This window comes from Cynocephalus volans, chromosome 6 (assembly GCF_027409185.1).
Source record: "Cynocephalus volans isolate mCynVol1 chromosome 6, mCynVol1.pri, whole genome shotgun sequence".
Lineage (NCBI taxonomy): Eukaryota > Metazoa > Chordata > Mammalia > Dermoptera > Cynocephalidae > Cynocephalus > Cynocephalus volans.
Genome location: NC_084465.1, coordinates 106232682 through 106255248, shown reverse-complemented (window position 1 = coordinate 106255248; position 22567 = coordinate 106232682). Strand labels below are relative to the sequence as shown.

Here is a 22567-nt window from a genome sequence, read left to right as displayed (position 1 = left end):
ATTTTATTTATTTTATTTAATTTATTATTATTATTATTATTATTATTGATTTAATTTAATTTTAAAAGGGGTTCTTAGTCCTGGCTATGCTTCAGAATCATGAAAGAAGCTTTTTAAAAATACCAGCGTCCTTGCTCGGCCCTGACTGAATGGGGTTGGTGTGCGCGTGACTCTCCTGAGCAGCCAGGGCTGAGAGTCACCAGCTTGAATGAGTCGTGGGAATGAGAATTGTTCCTGATGCAGCTCTGAGACCCAGCAGGTTCTGACCAAGGGAAGAAGTGGCCCGTAACACACAATAATTCACTTAATTGCAGCAACGGCTGCTCAAGGTAGGTTCTGTAGCTTCTATCTTTTACCGGCTAGAGGTGTTTGTCGCTCACCCAGGGAAGGGGGCATCTGTGCGGAGCCCACACTCTTAGCTTCTGGTTCTTGCCACCGAAAGGTCGCAAATAACTCCTTCTGGTGGGGCCAAGGGGTTTGCAAAAGAGGGAGGCAGAGAGATGGGCTGCAGAAGCCAATACCCAAAATTCTGTGGGATTTCAGACTTTTTCTAAAGTGGGGACCAACTTGCTTTCATTGAGCTGGAGCCTCAACCCTGGGGCGTCCCTTCTGGTTTGGGTTCCTGAGTCTGTCTTCCTGTCTGGACTGTGCTCTCAGGGAGTCCTGGGTCCTCCTGACTCATCTTTGTGACCCCAGGGTCTGCCACGCACCAGGTGATCCATAAAGGGTTCCTCAATAAATGAATGAAGGACTCAGTGAAGGCAGGGAAGGGGGAACAAGAAGGCAATGGAAGGACCGTGCCTGCCAAGGGGCCAGGCCACAAGGCTGGGTCTAGAGGAAGGTCAGCTTGGTAGGACACTGAGGCACAGATTGCGGGGGAGGGTGGTTCTGGGAAGGGGAGGAGGAGGAGGAACAGGTGGAGTGACAGTCGGGGCCAGGAGAGGGTGCATCTCCCCAACCTGAGCAGAGCAAGGCCCTCCTGGAGCTATTTCTGATTGTACTCCTTGGCAGACACCTTTTATTGACTAGTTCATAATGTTAACAACTAAACATGTTCTAATAATGGAAAGAAGGAAGAGGAGAAACAGAAAAGCCATTGATCCAATGCCGATCATTTGCCAGGCACCGGGTTAAGTGCTTTACATTCACAACATCATTTGAAACACACAGCCACCTGCTCAGGGAGATATCATCACCCTCACTGACAGATGGGGTAACTCAGAGGCTGTCCCCTGCCTGCTAGCCATAACACAGCAGAGCACAATTCCAGCCCTACTCCCTCTGACCCTGAGGCCTGGAATACACTCTCAATGACCTCCTTGGACCAGGGGTCCCCGTAGGGCGGAGTGCAGCCCAGGCGGGAGCAAAACTGTTTTCTGTGGGACACAGACCAGTGCTTTTTCCTTTAGAACATTTCTTATTATATATTTAGATATGTGCCTATCTTATATACTTCATATGTACACATGTATAGTTAACCAAATATAATTGGGATTGTAGCTTGAAAATGGTCAAATGGTAATTTCATATGGCTCGCCATAATATTTATCCACATGTATATACTTGTATTCTTGTTTTCAATGATTTTTTTTCCAGGAGTAATAACAATGACAACAAACGTTTACTGAGAACTCACTATAAGCGATATGTTGTTGTAAGCAGTTTCGTACAACGTACACGGTGAAATGATATTATAATCCCCATGTTAGAGAGGAGAAAACGGAACAATAGCTTTATTTTATAACATTTTATAACAAGCAACACTGGTGTTTCACTGATAGTGGGGATGTAAGTCTCCTTTATAAACATGTTTACTGTAAGTGGAGCGGATGTAGTAAATTCGGAAGAGAACATGCGGTGTCCATGGGGAGGTCATGATGGCAAAGAGTTTTGGCAGGTGACCGCGGTCTAGAATAACCCATGCTTGAGAGGTGATGCCGGCCAGAACAGAGGTGTTTACTTGGTGGTGGCAGTGCTCACACACAAGACGCAGTTGACACTTGTGCAGCTCAGATGCAGGATGTGGCTTTCCCAAGGTCCAGGCTTTGGGCATCAGTGGGCAGAGCAGAGAAAATTCTGAACGGGGAGTTAGAAGCCTTGGAGTCCCATTCCATGACTCGTCAAGTCCCCACCATGCAGGTTCTGACCTCAGCAGCCCTTCCACAGGGTGGCTGAGTGAGTTAGGGAGACATGCAGCTATGGGTCACTAGAAATCCAAACAACAGTAACTTAGATGCTGCAGACACTGGCCACCTCTCGACAAGAAGGTTGGAGGTTGGCACCACAGCTCTTTGGCATCAGGGCCCAGGTTCCTCCTGTCTTCTTGCTCTGCCACCCTTTGGGTGGTGGCTTTTCACCTCCAGCTCGTTGCCTCATGGGGGCAGGGTGGCTGCCACATCTGTGTTCAAGGTAGAAAGAAGATGGAAGAAATGTCTGTCATTTGCATTGGCCAGAGCTGGCTCGCATGGTCACTTCTAGCTAGGAGAAGCTGGGAAGCAAGTGTCCAGCAAAGAGAAGGGGATTGCCACAATGGGGCTAGACCTCTCGTGATTCAACCCCTGGTGCTGGGCACATGGGCCCCCTCACTTCCTAGTAACAGTCATTATGGTTGTAATGAGGTCTTTATTTGGACATGAAGTTGTTAGGCGTTTGTGTCTCTCATGGACTGGGAGCCCCAGGCGGGCTGGACCGGCTTGTATATTCTGTTATACCCCCAGGGTCCAGTCCAGGACCTCGCACAGAGAAATTACTCAAATTATATATTCTGAATGAATAAATGAATGAGTGAATAATTGTAAAAAGACCCTGCTGTGGATTGATTGAATTGTGTCCCCCAAATTTCATATATTAGAAGCTTTATCCCCACTGTAACTGTTGAGGTCGGGAAATCCTATTATGGTAACTGAAAGATGGGGCCTTGAAGAGGTGATTAGATCATAGGACCATGCTGTGGTGAATGGATTAAAAATAGTGGTCAGGGGTGTGGTTTGGAGGGCTTTAAAAGGAGAGTGAATGAGGAAGTTAGTCTCTCTCTGTTTCCACCATCTTGCAATGTGAGATCACTGGGTCACTGTCACCACCACCAAAGCTCTCAAAAGATTTGTCCCCTGGACTTTGGACTTCCCAGCCTCAGAAACTGTAAGCAATAAATTTTATTTTCTTTATAAAATACTCAGTTCCACGTATTTTGTTATAAGCAACAGAAACAGACCCCTTCCCTTTTGGGTGACAAACTCTAAAGTCTCTTTTAGGTGCAACATCCTAGAGCCTGTTGGCCAGGCTGAAACCTCTCTATAGCAGGTACCATTAGCGAGGGCTCCCCAGGTACCAAGAACTTTATCTACATTCATCTCCTACAGTGCGGTGCACTTTGCATCCGAACAGGCCCAGGTCCAACTCCTGGTCAAAATATACCAGGTATTATTATTACCACCCTATGCCAGGCCCTGTGCAAGGTGTGTTGTGTGCATGTTGTCCAGTTGCCCAGGTCTGCATCCTCCTTGCTGGCTGTGTGATGATGGGAAGGTTACTTAACCTCTCTGTGCTTTATCTGTGACATGGGGATAGCAATAGTACCATACTCACAGTACCTTCATGGGGATTAAATAATCCCTGTCAAGGGTTTAGCTCAGACTGACACAAAGCAAGTTCTCAATAATGTTATAGATTTTTCTTATCCACAGAAAGAACAGGGTACCTTTCCATAGGCTGCTTCCAGCTAGTGACTGAGCACATATATACTCGTATGTGTGTACACACACACACACACACACACACACACACACACACACACACACACACACACAGAGTCAATCCTCTTTATGGATTTCGTATTTGTGAATTTGCCTACTTAGAATTTATTTGTAACCCTAAAATCAATGTACTTGAGGTGTTTTCATTTACAGACACATGCAGAGCTGTGAAAAATTCCAGTTGTTGGATGTGCACATTCCCAGCCGAGGTCCACCAAGGCCACACTCTGCCTCCCTATTCATCTCTCACACTGTAAGTGTCCTTTTTGTGGTCTAGTGCTATATATTTCATATTTTTGTGCTTTTTGTGGGTGACTTTGATGTTTAAAATGGCCCTCAAGTAGACTGCTGAAGTGCTGTCCTGTGTTCCCAAGCACAAGAAGGCAGCGATATCCATTTCAGAGAAAATACATATGTTAGATAAGCTTTGTTCAAGCATGAATTATGGTGATGCTGGCCATGAGTTCAATGTTAATGAATCTCAGTAAAGTGTCTTTAAACAGAAACACACACAAAGGCAGGTTATGTGTGGATGGGCTGTGACAATGGTGACCAGAGTCTCACAGGAACCTAACCTGTATTTCCCTTGGGAACAATGCTTCGGAATTTGCTAATTTGGTGTTCGCGGTGACTTTATAGGATATAACTACCACAAATGATAAGAACCAATGTGTGTATTATTTATCATTTCTACTATGCAGGTGAGAAAACAGGCATGGGAGAGTCCAGTCTCTTTCCAAGGTCACAAAGCTAGCTGTCCTCCCACACAGGAGTTGAACTCAGGTCTGTGGATGTCAATTCTGCAGCCCCACCCCCAGATCCAGGCATCTGGAACATTTGGTGGTGGAGCTGCCACTTGATCATCTATCTGCCCCACTCCCAAAGCACCTACCAGGCGGTGAGGAGCCTTGTTTCAGGGTGGCCTGGCTTCTGGGGTGGGGGCAGGAGGGTGTAGAAATAAGGCTGCCTATCTGCTGGAGAAGCAGGGGCAAGTAGCGAGGCTGTGGGTGGTCAGAGGGTGGCCTAGAGTCAAGGGATGCTCAGAGAGGCCAGGTCTGTACCCCACTGTGCACTCGTGGTGTGACCTCCAGCAAGTCCCTCAGTGCCAGAATCCCTGCTCACTTATCTAAGAGTGGTGCTAACTCCACCTCTCCGAAGGGCTGAGAGGACACTTGGGACAGTTCCCCTCAGATTTTAGAGGCTGAGCTGGCACAGTAATTGGCTTGACCTCTGAGCACCCTCTGTGAGAGACACATGCTTATCTCTGTCCATTTCACAGATGAGGAAGCTGAGGCTCAGCACCAGGCACCCATGATGCACTGGGCTGGGGTTCCGGTCAGAGCCCTTCCCACTGCCTCACCTCTCTCCTGTGAACACAGGAAGGACACCAGGGGTGTTTTTTGTGGGGGGGCCAGTTTCCAACTAAAGTGAAGAAGATAGACGGGGCTGGTCACAGACTTGGGGTCATTCATTCTGCCAGTGTTTGCCTATCACCTATATGTCCTAAGCATTAGGTTGGACACAAGAGGGACATATGGATTCTGCTGCCCCAGGAGGTCATAGTCCAACATGGCCCACAAATACCAATGTGTACGGGCCTGTGAGACCAATCGCAAACACTTTTTCATTGAAAGTATAGCATCATAGCAGTTTCTACCTGCCAAACGAGCCCATCACCTTGAAGGAACTGAGAGGCAGTACAGTCATCGAGGGGTCCTTAAGTCACACAGTGGAAGGTAAACAAGGGGAGCCAGGGTGTGGGTGAAGGCATCTTCTAAAAGAGTGGTCAGCCAATTACAGTCCACAGGCCAAGTCCAGCCTGCTCCCTGTTTCTGTAAATAAAGCTTTATAAGAACACAGTCATGCCTGCTCATTTACATATTGTCTATGGCTGCTTTCCTGCTACAAACGCAGTGCTGAGTTGTTGCAACAGAGACCATATGGGCCACAAAGCTGAAAATATTTTCTATCTGGCCCTTTATGGAGAAAGTATGCCAACACCTGTTCTAGAAGGTCAGATGTATGAGGTTAGGGCTTTGTTTTGATGTCTGCCATCTCCCTAGCACCTAGCACAGTGCCCAGCCCAGAGTAGATGTTTGTAGAGTGATGTGAGGCTGCTTATATCATTTTCTAATTCTGTTAACATGAGCAATTTTCAAGCACTTATTCAAAAAGGCATCTTCTAAACAAGTGAGAAAGAGTACAGCCCCAGCTCCAACCCTTGACAGAACAATGGAGAACAAGGAGGTGGTCCCACCAGAAGCAGCCCTCTACCCCTTCCTGGTCTTCCTGTCCCCTGTGTGGCTGATCTCCTGTCCTGCCCTCTGTGGCCTGGGGCTGCCCTGCAAGCCTAGCCAGGCCTGTGAATCATCAAGGCCTGACTCATTGTCTAAAAATATACGTGGTCTCATGTTGGCGGGTGCTGCTTTGATCACTGTTTGCACCCAATCTGGTCTTTTTCTGCTGGACTTTGAGCTCTTTATGGGCAAGGTTCAGGTTTTTGCCAGGTCCCACCTGCAGTCTGGAGCTAGAAAGGAATCTGGAAGGAAGAGGTTGGGTGTTGGGGCCAGCAGACTCGGGTGCAGATTCTGCTCTACCACTTATTTGCTATGTGACTCTGGGCAAATCACCCAACGTCTCTGATCCCTAGTTTCCTTGTCTATGAGGTGGGGATCATAAGGCCCACTCTGCAAGGTAGTTGCCAGAAAGAAATTTGAAAAGGAGGCTGGAGCAACTAGTACTCAGCAGGCCTGTTCGCCACAGCCTATGCATCCTAGGAGGCACTGCTAATTATCCATGCTCCTTCCCTAGGAGCTCCTTCATTATGGGGAAGGAGTGATCTGCCCACTGACCCCTGGCTGGGCTTTTCCCTGCCAGTGAAATCATTTGAAATCATCCAAGGAAATCAGGAACCTGAGCCGAAGCCGAGTCACGAATCTTGGTGCCAAGCACTGGGGGAGCTCCAGTTACAGAAAACAAGTGGAAACCACAGGCCCTGGACCAAATGTGGAACTAATTTGGGAGGCAGTGGAACATAACACAGAGCCCGGGAGGCAGCCCTGCCCCGAGCCAGGCCACTGTCCAGGTGGGGTGTCTGGGGCTCCCTGGAATTTGCTAGATTCTGCTTCTAGAGAGGGCAAGGGAGAGAGCAGGGCCCGGGATGGGGACCCACCTTAGGACCTTGGCATGGCTGTGTGGAGACTTGGAGCATGGACCTCAGGCTGGAACAACTTCAATCAGATCCTGGCTTCCCCACTTGATGCTGTGTGATCTGAGGCCTGTTACCTCACCTCTCTGAGCCTCAGCTGTCACATCTGTGAAATGCAGGAACTAGGGGTACCTGCCTCATAGGGTTGCTTCACAAAAGGCTTGGCAGAGTTCCTGACACATAAGAAGCTCTCAGTAAATCAGAAATGTGGATATATGACAGGGGGCATGGGGTGGTAGCGGGAGAAGAGCAAAGGCCATAACATCCTCCCTGTTCATGTATTCATGCAGCAGATATTTATGGAGCAACTTCTCTGGGCAGACAGGGGGACACAACAGGGAAGAGGACAGACCTAGCTCTGTCCTAAAAGAAAATGAATAGTGTATTTATAATTGTAATAATCTTATGAAGGAAAAGAACAGGGTGCTTAGATAGAGGGTAACTGGGGTGGGCATCTACCTGGGAGTGGGGGTTAGGGAGGGACTCAGTGAAGTCAGTTTCTGAGCAGAGCTCTGAAGTATGAACAGGGGACAGTAAATGGAAGAATGGACAAGGGGGATTCCAGGTAGAGGAAACAGCATTGCTGAGGCCCTGAGGCAGGAGAGAGCTGCGGGCGGGGAGAGGGGCGGTGTGAGGGACACAGGAGAACTTGGGGCTTGGAGGTGATGAGGCCACAAACCTCCAGTGGCCAAAGACTGAAAATGAACCAGGGGAGGAGGAGTCAGCTCGGGAAGGTCTCTCAGGAGGTGTTCTCAACGCTGGATACAGTGGCTGAGTGCAGGTGGGTGGGAAGAGACAGTGGGAAGAGCCCCAACTTAACCTGCATATTGGCCTCATCTCCACGCATAGGTGTTGGAGGGCTGGGCTTGCAGGACAGGAGCAGAAGGAGCCCCCTTAAGGTGTGATGGGGTGGGTGGTCACAGCCAGACCCTCCTGGGCCTGGCTATCCCAGTCTCTTCATATTCCACACTCAGTCTAGGCCAAATAGCTCATCCCAGGACATCAGGCTCATGGGATCTTAGCCGCCAGCCTCTGACTGGCCCAAGGAGCCCAGTTACCTGGAGATAATCAAAGAGGCCTCTATGTAAAACTTTTTCATGAAAAATTTAAAGGGGAAAGGATACTGTGTCTAGGATTTGCTTAAAATCCTCCAGGAAAAAATGGGGACAGGGAAGATAGAGGAAACAAAAGGGCAAACTGTCAATCATGTTGAAGCTGGGCGTGTGGCTGTTTATTGTACTATTCTCCTTATTTTGTGTATGTTGCACTAAATAGGATGAATTGAGGGAAAGATAGAGGGATGGATATGTGATTAATGAATGAATCAATGTTGCTGTGTGTTTGAAAATTTTCATAATAAAATGTTGGAAGGAAAGCAGCAAAACCAAGAAGAAGAAACAAAAGTAAAACCAAAAAATCTTCAGCAGCCCCTTTTTCATACAGAACTCCATCCAAGTGCTTAGCCGGGCACCCATCCTACCAATCCTGCCTCACACCCCACACTCACTTCCCTGGTGTGCAGCCCTGGCACATGATTTAATCTCTCCGAGCCTTGGGTCCCTGTCAAATAGGGAAATGAGAGGCCCTCACTGGGTAGTGGTGAGGCTGAGATGAGCACTTGGCAGATGCTTAGAAAATGCTTCCTCTTGTCTTCAGAGCTTAGCTGGGCTCCACTAACATGAGTTCCCTTCCTCTTTGCACTGGGGACTTTCAGTCCCTTTGGTCATTTATTCACTGGTCCAGCAAATATTTTCTGTGTGCCAGGCCTTGTGCTGGGTACTGGGTGTTAAATATATCAGGTCCTTGTCTTTAAGGAACATCCCCAGAGACAGAGAGTTCCAACCCAGTAGAACAAGTAAACCAAGCCTGGAACCCACAGCAGCAAAGCCTGCAAACCCCAGCCTGGAAACAAAGCAGAGTTCCACGACCAGGCCTCAGAATGCTGACTCCCCCTAGACCAGAGGAGGCCAGAGCCTCAGCACAGAAGGACCTTGGAGTTGGGAGACTTGGGCCCCTCCCTAGCTCAGGAGTCCCTTCTCCCTCCCCAGGGAGGCTACATTCTAATAAAACCTTATTTATGACACTGAAATTGGAATTTCATATAGTTTGCATGTGTCATGAAATGCTATTATTCCTTTGATTACGTCCAACCATTTAAAAATGCAAAATCACAGTCCTTGCAAAACAGATGGCTAATCAGATATGGCCCAAGAGCTGTAGTTTGGAGACCCCTGTTCTAGAATGTCAGTTTCAAGAGAGCATATATGTCTGTCTTATTTTGTTCACTCCCTTGCATCTAGAACAATGTCTAGCACCTAGTAGCTCCTCAAAAAATATTCGTTAAATGAAAGAGCAAATCATCTCATTTAATTCTCACAACTGCTTTACCAAAAGGGTATAGTTACGAACCCCGTTTTACAGAGGAGGAGCCGATGAGAGTAATTTATCTGATTTATTGATGGGAAACAAGCATAGAGATAGCATGTCCTTGGCAGTGCAGCTGGCCTTCTGGAAGAAGCAACAAACCAATAGGGTCCTCCTCAACAGCCTCAGGGCCCCGCCCCAACAGGTTGTCCCTCCTCTGCAGCCCGAGGCCCCGCCCCCGAGCGGCCCGAGGCCCCACCTCCGAGCAGTCCGAGACCCCGCCCCAGGACCAAGAACCACAGAACTTGCTGCATGCCCGGTTCCTGCAAGGAGAATTCTCCCCAAAATAGCAGGTCTGGGACCCTTCATGCCTGCCACATCTGGTGCCAGTCCTCGCGGAGCTCTCACAAGGCAATGAAAGGCAGCAGTAAATTCTGTCCTTTGTTGGGAACTGCAAACACCCGGCACAGCCAGCCTGGGCAACCAGGCACCCACTCCACCAGGCCAGGCAAAGGCTGCTGCAAGAGCCAAGCTCAGGCAGGTCAGGGCCTGGCAAGCAGATTCCCTTCGGGGGCCAGTCTGGTAACATAAACATGTGAGATGGGTGGAGTTGAAACCACAGGCGCCAAATTGCCGCTACTGCCACGAGCAGTGACACCTGTCCTTTTTCAAGGCTTTTTAAAGCCCTCTGTAGCCAAGACAACACATCATAGAGACCCACATGGCCTGGAAACTAGTTGATTTTAGAGGGAGCCTCCCATCCCAGGACCTTTGCCCATGCTGTTCCCTTTGCCTGGAATGATCTTCCTGCCCTGCAGGAAGTTAACTCCTTCTCTGACTTCAAGTCTCAGAGAATCCTTCCCCAACACAGCACCCTGCACCTCCTGTGTCATACAGCAGTTTCTCGTTTGTTTGCTTGATTAGTTGATCAATGTCTGTCTATCCATGTATTAGTTTCTTGGGGCCACCGGAACAAATTGCCACAAACTTCATGGCTTAAAACAACAGACATTTGTTCCCTCAGAGTTCCGGAGGGCAGAAGTCAGAATCAAGGTGTTGGCGGGTTGGTTCCTTACGAGGTTCCGAAGGAGAACCTCCTCCAGGCCTCTCTCCTAGCTTCTGATGGCTGCCAGCAATCCTTGGCGTTCCTTGCCTTGTGGATGCATCACTCCACTCTCTATCTCCGTCTTCAAGTGGCCTTTCCTCCTGTGTTTCTCCCCTGCATCTGTGTGTCTCAAATCTCCCCCTTCTTCCTCTTATAAGGACACTTGTCATTGGATTTAGGGCTCACCCAAAATCCAGGATGATCTCATCCTAAGATGCTTGACTTAAATACATCTGTAAAGACCCTATTTCCAAACAATGTCACATTGACATTATTACCTGGGTTAGGACTTGGACGTGTCTTTTGGGGGCCCACCTTGAGCCAGCTTCTAGACTATAAGCTCCATGAGGATAGAGGCCCCATCAAACTTTTTCTACTACTGTATGCCTGGTAGCTGCCACACAGTAGCACCTCCTCAACATTCAGTAAATATTTGTTGATGGCAGCACTGGCTGTGTAATTTGTGGGCACCAATGCAAAATGAAAAAGCAGGGTCCTCGTTCAAAAATAAAGAATTTCAAAATGGCGACAGAAAAGCATTCAGCTCAGCATGGAGGCCCTTCTGAATTTGGGTTCTGACAGCACAGGTCACATGTTAGTGAAGATGGCCCTGGATGACTGAATAATGAATACAGAAAACTACTTACCTTGTGAGTCACTCTGGGAGTAATTGGTGAAATCATCTCCAGACCAAGCCTCAGGCATCAAACCCAAAGGTCCATTGTACAGATGGGGAACCAAGGCCTGAGAAGTCAAGGACACCCAAGGTCAGATGGAACCAAGCCAGGACCCAGGTCTTCTAACCCCTTGATGGTCTCCTTTTTCCCCTGGCCTCTCCACCAAACCTCTGGCAGGAGTGTTCCACACCCAACCCTCTCAAGTCCATCACACTTCAAAACATGTTCAGAAGAAAAAAAAATTGTGGGAACTTTACCCAAAATTTAAGCCAATCACAGGCTTGGCCTGAGTGTGTCAATCAGAGCTACATTCAATGGGCGCTTATCCTGGGACTTGCTGGGATAACCTGCAACACATGGTCCCCTTTAATTGTCATAGCTGTACTATGAGGAAAGTGCTACTTTAGCCCCATTTTACAGGTGGGGGGGGCTCATGCTCAGGGTAAAGTTCTCGAGGTCACTGCTGTTTGCACCCAGCTCAGTGTGATTCTGGAAGCTGAGATCTAACCTACCAGCCAATAACCGCTCAACAATAATAGCAAACACCTGTGATTGAGTCCCCATACAATGCTGCAAGGAAGATGTTATTACTACCCCCATCTTGAGACATGAAAACTGAGGCACAGAGCAGTAACTTGCCCAAGGTTACACTGGGAGATGTTACTCCTGTGCCCAGGAGATGCTGATCTGGCAGGTGCAGGGTGGGTCCAGGAGTCGGCACTCCCACCAGCCCCAGACCTTCCATGGTGAGTCCTGTGCAGGTGGAAGAGGGCACACAGTGAGGAAGCTGCCAGTGCCATGTTGCTACAGCTGACATGGGGGCTGCCATCTCCATGCCATATGGCTTCATCTCTCCTAGAGCCTCAGTTTGTAAAGTGGGGATGACAGCAGTACCTACCCCACAGGCATGTTATGAGGACTAGACACATTGTTCATTGCGCAGTACAGGCACTAAGTCAGCACACAACAAAGGCTTACAAAATGCCTAAGGTATATAAGGTAGGGCGTGCAAAATGTTTGAGCCTGTCCTTGTTTCCAAGGAGCTAAACCAACCCCAGCCACAGTGAGGGTGACCGATTATCACGGCTTGTCTAGGTTGGAGGGGTTCCCAAGATGCAGGACTTTCAGTGCTCAAATGGGACCATCCCAGGCAAACAGGGATGAGTTGGTCACCCTCGCCCCAGCTGCCTCAGCAGAATCCCCTCTGGGCTTTAAGCCTGTTCTGAGCTTGGACAATGCCGTCCAGTGGTGTGCCAAGGGAGATGAAATGCTGTGCCTCAGGGCTGGCCCTGGGGAAGGACTTCCCCTTGAAGTGGCCCCAGCTGCCAAAATAATGTAGCCTTTTCTGCTGAAAATTTTCATCAGCAGAGGATTTTTTCTCCTCCTGGAAAGGGGATGGTTTCCCATTGGAAGGCCACGGGGCTGGGGCAAGAACAGTGTATACTCAGGAAGGCCCCTGTATTAGTTTGTTAGGGCTGCTGTAACAGTGTCACAAATGCGGTGGCTAGAAACAACAGAAATTTACTCTATCACAACTCTGGAGGCTAGATGTCCAAAATCAAGGTGTCAGCAGGGCCTTGCTTCCTCTAACGGCTCTAGGGGAGGACTCTCTTCCTTGCCTCTTCCAGCTTCTGGTGATTGCAGCAATCCTTGGCCTTCCTTGGTTTGTGGCAGCATTACTCCTATCTCTCTGCCTCTTTCATCAAATTAGCATTCTTCCTATGTGTATCTGTGTCCCAATGTCCCTCTTCTTATAAGGACCCCAGTCATATGGGTTCTAGGGCCCACCCTAATGCGGTGTGACTTCACCTTAACTTGACTATGTCTGCAAGGACCCTATCTCCAAATAAGGTCATATTCACAGGTTCCAGGTGGACATGAAATTTCGGGGGACACTAACCCAGTACAGCTGCCTGGAAGGGGATCCACCTGCACTGGGTCTGGAAGGTAAGGGCAGAGGTTTGGGCCCCAAGTGCTGAAGCAGCCTTACCCAGTTGCCGCCAGTCCACTGCCCTGACCTCTGCTGGGGTGTAGGTGGGTGAATCTGGATAGGAGCAGGAGGATCAGTTGGTCAAAGAGTGCCCTGGCCAGGCAGGAGCTGATGGCAAAGGATGGCGCAGTGGGTACTTGATGTCTTAGTTGCCTGGCATTCTTTCCTCCTCTTCCCTGCAACAGGGCCTGGATTTTCCCTGGAAGATCTGCCCCTCCCCCACCTTGGTTCACGTGGTTTGGGTAGAGATAATGTCATTCCTAGCTCTTGGGATGACCCTGTGTCCCAGGCATGACCAATCAAACAATGCATCTCGCTTGACACAGTGATTGGTTCAGGACCAGACATGACCCAATCAGTGCCAACAAGGGTCAACCTGGGCTTCTGATGGAACTTGGGGCTTGGAAGGTGCCTTGAGAGGAGACAGTGGCGGGGTGGGTGGGTGGAGGGGTGAGGATCCTCAACCCTAAGAACAGGGCTCTTTCTGGTGGCTGGGAAAGGCCCTGGTCCCCAAGCTTGGCTCACAAGCAGTGGAATCACCACCTTTGAGGGCTCCTGGAGCTTGGAGTTGAAGCACTGAGCAGGCTTGGTGGAGGACCTCCCACACACATCTGCCCCTATATACTCCCGAGATTTTCTTCCAGCTCTGGGGAGTGAAAGCAAGGAACCCCTGTGTTGACTGGGTGTTGGCTTAACAACACATTCCATTTGGCTTAGGGAAATAATGAATTGTGACATTTTAAAAACCCATGTTTGTGAAGTGAAACTCATGTCTGATTAATACTCAAGGATCCCACCAGGAAGGCTGCTGGCCACATCCAGCCTCTGGAAACCCCACTACCACCACTATCAACTAGCCTCAGCTGTTGCAGTGCATCTTTTAACACCCACCTGCAAAGCACTTTGAACAATACCTGGCACCTAGCAAGGCAGCATACCATATGGTTTTGCATAATAATAGTAGTGCTGTTATCATTCCATCTAGTACCCTATAAGCTTCAGGTGAGAAGTCCTAGGTTGGTGAAACATGAAAAATCTCTTGGAGTGCTGAGCTTCCGACAGAAAAAATAATCAAAAAGTTTTCTTTCAAGGGCTGGCCTGTGGCTCACTCGGGAGAGTGTGGTGCTGGTAACACCAAGGCCATGGGCTTGGATCCCTATATAGGGATGGCTGGTTAGCTCACTTGGGAGTGTGTGGTGCTGACAACACCAAGTCAAGGGTTAAGATCCCCTTACCGGTCATCTTTAAAAAAAAAAAAAAAAAAAAAAAGTTTTTTTTCAAATGTTGAAAGAGAAAAATGTAAAGATGCACTGGTGAGTCCTGGGACCCTTCCCATCACTAACCTCTTTCTCTTTGGGCCACTGACTTGATGTCCACTCTTGTCATGGTTCACTTCCTGCATGCCACTGCTTTTAGTAACCATGTCCAATGGCTACATATTTCATCCTGCAATCCCAAAGGGGCTTTCCCTTAGAAAAATCTCTTCAGGTGTCCAAGTTTTCCCTCCAGCAACACACAGTGAACTCTGTGACCCACCCCCCAAATGAGGATGAGGTCCCACTATGTCCTCACCTGCCTGGATTTCCTCACCCAGTCCAAGCCAGTCATTAACCAAAACCCTTGCTACCTTCCAGGTGACACTGACTCTCATATACTGAGAACATAAGAGAGGAGAATATTCATGGCTCACTGCAAACACAAAATTGTGCACAGGACTGAGAAATAGGCCTGCACACGGAGCAACGGGCCCGGGAATTGGGCTGGGGGAAGAAAGCTATCCCAGATGAATCTTGGTATATAGATTCAGGCCCCCCCACGGACACACTTTGACCCCTTACCTTTGTGCATGCGGCTTTAGCTCTGGGGTTACAAGGCCACCCCGTGAGGTCTGGAAAGGTGAGAAGCAGGGAGTTGCCACCAGGTAAATACAAATGCCAGGGTCACAAAAACCCAATGGTAATGTTTCCTGGGGAGGACACTACCTGAAAGAAGCTCATTGTTAGGAAACAGCCAACTCACTATATCTTGTGAGCATATCGAATTCCTAATAGAGAATGTAATGGCAGAGCGCGGTGTTAAGAGAGACAGTCCCCCAAGTACCAGTTCCGTAACTCTGTCACTAAGCTCAACGGTTAGCATTCCTCATTGCAAAGACTCAAGCTGGACACATACCCAGCTCCTGGCTGCTTAATAAATGTGCCTGCTCATTGATCAGAATAAAAGTATCAATCACCTCTGCAACACTCGTCCCCCAACCCCACGCACGCACGCACGCACACAGTGCTTTCTGCTCCATTTACTCTCCCTTCCAAGAAGAGAGGTGTTCAAACTCTCCATGCATCATTCTGTTGCAACAGCTTTCTAAACTCTAGCTGTCCACTCCCCGTTCCTCCAGTTCACGCTGGACTTTTTAAGTTAGTGCTCACAGGGACATTAGTGACGAGTCGAGTTCACATAGCTTCCACGTGGGTGGGTTCCTCTGCATTTTACAGTCAGGACCCTGATAAGCTTCTGCAACTTCATGCTAAAAGCCTACTAATGTCAATTTTTAAAATGTACGTGTCAACACGACATTAAATAAGAGAACAGTACCCTGCACCAGCACTCATTTCCTCCCATATGTGCTGATTTTAATGAAATTGCTGCTTTTACAAAATGCTAATGACCAGTAAAGATTTTTGATCATGCAGTTGAACCTCCTGTGAATATTTTATTAAGTTCCCATATAGCCTAGTTCACTAATAGAAATAAGGAATAGGAAGGCTGGCACATTTCATATTCTATCATTATTGGAGATTAAGGAGGAAAAAAATCTTAGCACTCATCAATTTTTTCTCCCCAAAACATTCATTTTCACTGAAAGGCCTTCGTTTCAACCTACTCTGAAAAACTGAGATTTCACTGCATGTGAAATGATTCCACAGTCCTCATCCTTCCAGTGTGACATTAATCCTGCATCCTGGGGGAAGGATGATCATACAGATTCAATTATTGCTTTAGTTAGGTGGGACCCAGGGGAGTACTCACTAGACTTTTCTCTCAGTCACATCCACGAGGGATGGGCTCTTGGGGGACTGACTGCAAGGACTTTAGCTCATTGCCAAGTCAGAGAGACAAGAGGAGGGGCCTCAAAAAGCCTAAAGGAAAACCAGAAGGAAATATGACACTTCTTCACTCAAAAAGCACCTCATGTCCCATAAACCTGACCTCGAGTCCTCCTGGGGAGAGAAAATTGGGTTGAACTAGTGTGAATTTTTTTTATAGGGAACTTTATAAATGCTCCACACACTGGACTCTGCCTCAGTAACAGCAGTGTGGAAAGAAGCAGGAACAGAGAGCTAAGTCATATCTCTGGAGGAGTCCAGGTCCCACCTCTGCCTTGAGGCTCTGTGACCCAGAGCAAGTGTTTGGGGTCAGATTGGTAAATGGAGGATTGGATTAGGGAGCTCTGAGCCCCTTTCCCTCCAAAATCTTACCGTTCTGTGAACCCATCAGCTGGGCTTGGGGATCTTTAATTTTGCAGGAGTAGTCATTATACTAGTTGGACTGGGGGTGGGGTCTGAACTGTTAAAGGGGAGAGGAAGCCAAGGAAAATCAATCATACATTAGACACAGCCCAACCGTGTCTCCTAGAAGAGCTTGGTGAGAAGCCTGAGAAGTAGGCACTGGGCAGTGGCCCTCCACTAACCACCACCTCTCCTTAGGCACTTCCTGGGTGCCAGCAAATTGCATGTGGATACGTTACTTATATCATTTTCTCCTCACAACAGTTCTGTGAGGTAGGTACAGGTGGCAGTGGCTGTTGGTTGTCTCCCAGTCTCCATCCTCCTCTTCCTTCTTAGTAACAGAACCCTGGGAATTGTCTAGCTGGAAACCTATTGCATTAGCTATTGCTGTGTAACAGATGAGCCCCAAACTTAGCAGCTGTAAAAAAAACCATTTATCATCTTACAGTTTCTGTAGGTCCTCTGGCTCAAGTCTCTCAGGAAACTGCAGCTGAGATTGCTACCTGGGTAGCAGTCACCAGAAGACCCAACTGGGGGAGGATCTTCTCCCAAGCTCACTCATGAGGCTGTTGTACCGAGGGTCTCGGGTCCTCACTAGCTGATGACCAGAGGCATCAGTTTCTTGCTACGTAAGTCCTCTCCACAGAGCAGCTCACGACATGGCAGCTGGTTTTCCTCAGAGCAAGAGAACAAGAGAGGTCACCCGAGGTAGAACCACCATCTCTTTGAAACCTAATCTCAGGGACATCCCATCACTCTTGTCATATTCTATTAGTTAGAAGTTACTAGGTCAGCCCACATTCAAGGGCAGGGAATTACACAAGGAAGTGAATATTAGGATAATAGGTTACTGGAGCCATCTTAGGGGTTACCTACCGCAACACCCTTTCCCAGACTCCCCTGCAGCTAGACATGGCCAGGTTACTAGATTCTAACCAATGAAATATAAGCAGAAGTGTTGTGGTGGACTCTTGGGAAAGCTTCTTAAAAGATGAATCAGAATGTACTTCCTCTTTCTTGCAGTCTGGCATGGAATGGCTGGAGCTCTAGCACCTCCCTCGGACCATGAGGTGACCTTTGGAATGGAAGCTAGTGCCAGAAGACAGAAGGGGCTTGCATCTGTGATGATTTCCCAGACCTGTCCTACCAACCCCAGACTGCCTGCCTCGGGCGCTGTACTCAGACCTCTGTTACTCACACCTCAACCTAACTGTAAACACTGCAGTATTGTTATCCCATTGTACAGAAGAAAACTGAGGTTTACAGGTACATAGAATTTACCCAAGGTCAAAAGTAAGTAAGTGGTTGAGGCTGAGCTTGACTTCCAATTTGTTTCATTTACAAATTCTATCTTTCTTCCAATGCTGCTAGAGAGAGATGGGGGGTGGGGTACGTGGGGGAAAGAACCATCTGGAGCTCCTGCCCCATCTTTTAGACAATTTTCTCTATGTGAACCCAAAGAGGTGACAGGAGTGGTATGTGATAGCAGCCTAGCAAAACAGTCCCTTTACTAGGGCGGGTAGCAAAGAGAGCTGGTTTTATTCATTATGTTCGCTCCCTGTCTCTACTGTGGGGACACTCAGCAAGGAACATTGTGGACCGAAAGACTGTTGGTTTGGGAAACATCGCTAATTCCAGAATAAGTGATAGGGAAGGCCAGACTGAAAGAGCAAAAAGTCTCAATAACAGACAGTCTGGGAAAGAACTGGGGCTGGGTTTGAAGGCAGGCTGCCTCAGTCAGGGCGATTAGTAATGCCCTCTTTGAGGAGGGGCCAGACAGATTAAAAAGCTCCAAAGCACAAGGCCACCTCCTTCTGGAGAAGATCCTAGCCAGAGCCTTACTAGAGCATGAAGGAAAGCTCTGGCTGAGATGGGTCACACAACCAGGGGACTCTAGTTCAAACCCCAGGACCTAGCAGACAAACCAACCTTCCCTTGTTGTTGAAGGGATGCTTGTCAACTCAACTTCTGTGCAGCCTTTTCCTGTTTAAGGACCTGCTTCTCCTTTCATTCACTCACCCTGACCTAAAATAGGACCTTCCCACAGGAACGGTCAAGAAGGATTTGTTATTGGCTTATCACTTAGCCACAGGTTAGTGGGTGCTTCTCACGGATCTGAAAAGATTCCTCAAGTTAAGCCCAATATTTCTGTTTTACTCTAGTCTATAACTACTACATACTAGCAAACTCTTTTCACAGACTGCAGGGCCGTTCCTTTATCCAAATATTCCCAGTAATAGTCTGGGCTTTTATGGTGGCGAGTGTTAGAAATGTAACTCAAACTAAGATAAGCAAAAGGAAGGAGAAGATGTATTGATTTTTCTTTTGGTGGCTGGCTGGTGCAGGAATGCAACCCTGGACACTGGTGTTAGCAACACCATGCTGTAACTGATTGAGCTACCCAGCCATGTATTGATTTCTATCAGGATTGGATGGACCTAACATTGGGCACACAGGGATACCTACATGGCTGCTATTCATGTACCACCTCAAACTGGGTTGTTCTCCTCTCCTACTGCAGATGGGTTCCAATATGGGTTGGAAAATGGCAGCCGGCAAACCAGATCCTGTTCTTCCAGCACAGTGGCCAAACAGGCAAGAGAATCTTTCCCACAGATCCTACCTGCTCAAGAAGTGATTGGCCCATCTGGGCCACGTGCCCATCCCAGGGCAAGCGGGCACTCTGATACCCTGGGCCTGTGTCACTTGCCCACCTCTCGCAGGGTCAGGTGCTATGAATGGTAGGACCTACCAGAATAACATGATTATAGTTCTGCTTAAAGAAATGAGGTGCATCCAGAAAAAAGTAACTCATTCCCACTTCAGTCCAACATTGCACTTTTGTGGATGAAGGTTCTTCTGTGCATGTTTGCAAAACCAAGTGCCCTACCAAAGCCAGGTTGCAGGTGGATTTCTCAGTGCACTTCACTTCCAAATCTGGGGTGGGGATTCTTCTCCCCACCCCCACCCCCAACTCCGATCCTGCCTTCTGTCTTCCTGAAAATCTCCCCTCACTTTCCTACCTGCTTTTGTTTGGATGAGGATCTTAACCACCAGTTAATAAACTTCCTGGGACAGATCTTGCCATTCTCCCTCTAAGAGGGTGAGCTTTCTCCGTTGCAGGAGAGGGGAATCCCTCTCTGGTCCTCTGACAGCTGCCCTAGCCACATTCTGAAGACAGAAGATCTGGTAAGCTGGGATGACAATTCCAGACGACATCTGACCCTTCAACCACGGCAGGCTGAGTAGCAGCTGAATGCAAAGTCACAGCTGGACGTAGACAGTTCCAGGCCACCAAGAGGACAAGAGGGACATGTAGACCTAGCTGTCTTCTGTGGAAAGAAGGGGCAAGTGGATCCAATCTGCTTGATGCCTCCCAGTTCTAGCTGAGAGACACCGGGTATAAGCTCCTTATGATTTTTTCCCCCCAAACTGCTTGGGCCATAAAATAAAGCACCCCTTCTCAAGGAACTCAACTCCACTGATGAGTTGTGTGCATATTGTGCCATTCACAGCAACCTTAGCGTGGCCAGGAGTCTACAACCACCTGGAGAACTTCCAGGCTTGGCTCCACTACAATGTTATGAAGGCGATCAGTATCTACAGCTAGTTACTTCTGTTCTCTCCCTGCTGCGGAGAGACCAGGACACCACTCCTAACAGAGTAGAAGTTTGTGCCTAAGAGAGGGCTCAAATGAGCAATCTCAACATACAGAGGCAATTGTATGGTATTCCAGAACTCGGATGGCCTCAGGAGTCAATCTCATCTTATTTCTCCTTTTATGGTAGTGTCCCCACCCCGTTAGGCTGTCAGCCTGGTGTTTTAAAGGAGGTTCCCCCGACCATCTTTCTTGGAGGTCCTCTCTTTGATGACCATTAGAGTCAAGGTTATCATTTTCTGTCTGGTCACACTCCTTTCTGCTGCACATCGTGCCCTACTTTCTTCATCATCTCACCCAGTTGAAGGCAAAGGACAGTGAACCTAGTGAAGGGAAGCTGGGTGCTCAATACTGTTTCACTCCTGGCATACATAGGGAGGGACTGTAGGTGCTTATGTGAAACTTTCCTTTTTGCCCTGTTGTTTCCACTGGTCCCATTTCTGACAGCAAAGTCATGGCTATGCTCAAGAGCTTTCTTTTTAAATGTTTATCTTTTTCTCCCTCTTTTCAGTGCTGGGGTCTAGAGGAAATCAGAAGAAAGCAACAGATCCTTCTAAAGTTTCAGCTCAAGCTCTCTTCCCCGTGGAGGGACTCTGCTTCCAGAATTGAGCCATTTCTCGGCACATTGGTCTATTTTTGCAGTAGAGTTGGCTGCTCCGTGCCAAGGTTTCTTACCGCAAATAGAACTTCTGGAAGGGCCTGTTGGTTTCCTCTGGGCTTTCAGACACCTATTCACATTTCATTTGGCTTTCCTTCCCCATCCCCAAAAGGAAATATTTGGAGTCTCTTCTGTTTTGTTGTTGCTGCAGGCACCTTTTGAGGCTCATCAGGGGGATTCCTTCAAAGCAGCAGCAAGCTTCACCTGTACTCTTGTGCTCTGGCTTCTGGCACACCCCTCTGCCACTCCTAGGAAACTGGGCAGGAAGCCCCAGGGGTAGCCAGAGTGCCAGTCTGAATCCCAAACCATAGGCTCATATCTGAGTGGAATGGCAAAAGAGACAAACCACCAACGCCCACCATAGCGACGAACCTGTCCCCTCAGACTCCCTGGTCCTCCCAAGTGCCTCTGGCCCCACCTGTGACTCGAGAATTTGAAAATTCATCATGCTAAGTGTAATGGGCAAGGTAATACAACTGAGATACCTACAAGGGATGCCTAAAGGCTAAATACTCTAGAAACAATTCCCAAATCAAATTAGAACAGGTGGGGGAAAAATAAAAGATCACCTCACTAGCTCACTAAGGACTGTCAACAAGGCAAGAGCTACATGTGCCCAAGACTGGCTTTGGTTTGTCTGGGTCCAAGGTTAGCAGATGCAGGGGAAAGCCACTTCCCGTGGCATTCAAGACAGAGCTTTAGAAAATTCCAGAGCAACAGCATACCCAATAATTTGAAAGGCTCCCACATTATGTAAGTGTCCCAACTCCTCTCAGGCAGTGTGACTGTTAAAACCCCAGTTTCTGGCAAACAGACTTGGTTCAAATTTCAGTGCTTCCACTTACTTGCTGTGTGACCTTAGGATATTTCTAAACTACTCTAAGTTTTTATTTCCCCTCCCAAGGGAATGAAGGGGATAATAATAATGTGTCCAGAACATAATAAACCTCTCGGTATGAACAACAAGTGTCTATAAAGTCTCAATCCTTAACATGACAGAGTGACGTTTTCAGCGTCGTCCAAATTTCCAAAACTATCAAGCTAACAGGTGCTGACTCAATGTGAATGAGAAATGGAAGTGACATTTCCCTTGGATTTGCTCCCAGACACCACAGATTTGGTTATAAACAAGTGTGGTACGTTTTCCCTTTCAGTTGACGTAGCTTTCTGTAGACCAGTGGCTCCCAAACTTGCGCCGGTACCAGAATCACCTGGAAGGCTTGTTCCCAGACTGCTGGGCCCTGGGCCTGGAGTTTCTGACTCAGAAGGACTGGAGTGGGGCCCAAGAATTTGCTTTTCTAACAAGTCCTCATGTGATGCTGATGCCACTGGACCAGGGCGACACTTTGAGAACAAGGAGCTTCAAAGACTGGGGCGCAGACCCTGTGCCTGCCTCTTCCTGAGGGTGGAGATCCTGGGGCATGTCACTTCACTGCTCTGGGCCTCCACTGCCTCCTCTGTAACTGAAATGACTAGCTGGCTCACAAGGTGGGCATTTTGGATACTGCCCTAGTCCTCCAGCAGGCGTGTAAATTGGAAAGCAATTTGGCAATACATACTAAAAGCCTTTAAAACATTTCTGCTCCCTGATGCTGTAATCCACCTTCTGGGAAGCTATCCCGTAAGAAATAGTCTAAGATATGGACAAA

General features: G+C 48.2%; 1 long non-coding RNA gene across 3 annotated transcripts; it reads left to right on the top strand.

Annotated features, from left to right (window-relative positions):
- The first annotated feature begins 222 nt into the window (after positions 1–222).
- On the top strand, positions 223–21866 carry LOC134379751 (uncharacterized). 3 transcript variants are annotated; one of them, XR_010023824.1, is made up of 4 exons: positions 223–329; positions 3906–4005; positions 17626–17868; positions 19124–21866. It is a non-coding gene; the product is annotated as an uncharacterized LOC134379751 (long non-coding RNA). The 3 variants fall into 3 exon arrangements; XR_010023823.1 differs by lacking the exon at positions 3906–4005 and adding an exon at positions 12971–13053 and having other exon boundaries at positions 17626–21866; XR_010023822.1 differs by having other exon boundaries at positions 17626–21866.
- Positions 21867–22567: the final 701 nt, after the last annotated feature.